Source organism: Peromyscus maniculatus, chromosome 1 (genome assembly GCF_049852395.1).
Source record: "Peromyscus maniculatus bairdii isolate BWxNUB_F1_BW_parent chromosome 1, HU_Pman_BW_mat_3.1, whole genome shotgun sequence".
In the NCBI taxonomy this organism is placed as follows: Eukaryota; Metazoa; Chordata; class Mammalia; order Rodentia; family Cricetidae; genus Peromyscus; species Peromyscus maniculatus.
The window spans coordinates 147888454-147890207 of NC_134852.1; the positions used below are offsets into that span (position 1 = coordinate 147888454).

The following is a 1754-nucleotide window of genomic DNA, read 5'->3' on the forward strand; positions in this document are numbered from 1 at the left end:
GTGTGTGCCACCACTGCCTGGCTCTGTTTTCTCTCCTAGACTGAGTCCATCTCATATAGTCCAGGGTGGCTTTGAACTCACAGAGATCCAGACAGATCTCTGACTCCTGAGTGCTAGGATTAAAGGTGAGTGCCAACACTGCCTGGCCTCCATGTTTAACCTAGTGGCTTGTTCTGTTCTCTGATCTTCGGGCAAATTTTATTAGGGTCCACAATATATGACCGCAGGTGTGCTCCAGGGTCTTCTCAGTCTCAGCTGAGCTTGCCATAGGAGCAGCCTGAGTTTCCCTAGGCTCTTCTGCACTGCTCTCTCGCCACAGGTGTCGTAGTCACAACCTGCCATCAAAACGAAACTCACACAGGCTGGTTAAAAAAAAAAAAAAGTCACAGTAACTCCAAGAAAATGGCTCCTCCCCAACAGGAGGCGGACGATAGTGGAGATGATGAAGAGGACAGCGGTGGAGAAGAGGTTGTCTTCCCTCAGAAGAAAAGGCAAGATGGCTACCACCACTCCAGCCAAGATGGTAGTGGTTTCACAAACAAAAAAAGTTGCCACACAAGCAAAAGCGTTGGTAGCGACCCCTGTTAAAAAGGGGAGCTGCCACTGCAGCCAAGGGGGCTAAGAACGGTAAGGATGCCCAAGAGGAAGAGAGTGATGGGGATAAGGAAGACGGAGATGACGGCCATGAGGACGATGAAGAGGATTCGCTGCCACGTGTGAAAGCAGAGAAACCAGAGGAAGGAGCAGCTGCTGTTCCTGCCTCAGAGGACGGAGGATGAGGATGATGAAGAGAACGGTGAGGAGAAAGATGGTTATGAAGAGGATGCTGTGGAGATCACACCGGCCAAAGGGGAGAAAGCTCCTGTAAAAGTTGTTCCTGTGAACGCCATGAGTGTGACCAGGAGGAAGATGAAGATGATGATGAAGAGGAGGAGGAGGAGGAAGATGAAGAGCCTGTTAAGACAGCACCTGGAAAACAAAAGAAGGAAATGACCAAACAAAAGTTCCTGGAGCCAAGAAACAGAAATTGGAAGTCTCGGAACCGTACCTTTCAACCTGTTCGCTGGAACCTTAATCCCAGCAAATCTGCTGTTGAATGAAAACTTGCCACCAGTGGACTTTTCGCTAAAATTGATCTTGATGTTATAGATGTCAGAACTGGTACAAATAGGAAATTTGGTTATGTGGATTTTAAGTCTGCTGAAGACCGAGAAAAGGCCTTAGAACTCACTGGTTTAAAAAAAAAAAATGTTTGGCAATAAAATAAACTAGAAAAACAAAAAGAGAGAGACACTAAGAAAGCTCAAACTGCAAGAACACTTTTAGCCAAAAACCTGTCTTTCAACACCACTGAGGACGAAGTGTTTGAAGATGCTATGGAGATCAGATCATTGGTCATCAAGAATCATCATGATCATCAAGGGATCGATCGCTCATGAGTTTAATGCAGAAGCTGATGCAGAGAAAAACTGTGAAGAAAAGCAGGGGGCAGGGCCTGATGGGTGATCTTTTCACTCTGCTATACTGGAGAAAGGACAAAGGCAAGAGAGAGCCAGAAAGAAAAGGAAGCAAAAACTTTGGTTTTAACTTCCCTTCAGTGCAACAGAAGAACCTCTTCAGGAAGTATTTGAGAATGCAACTTTTATCAAAGTGCCCCAGAATCCAAATGGCATACCTAAAGGGCATGCATTTATAGAATCTGATTCATTTGAAGATGCTAAAGCTTTAAACTCTTGTAAGAATATGGAAACTGT

General features: G+C 45.3%; 1 pseudogene; it reads left to right on the plus strand.

Moving 5' to 3' along the window:
• Positions 1-402: 402 nt before the first annotated feature.
• LOC102923422 (nucleolin-like) lies at positions 403-1439 on the plus strand (annotated as a pseudogene).
• The last annotated feature ends 315 nt before the right edge of the window (positions 1440-1754 follow it).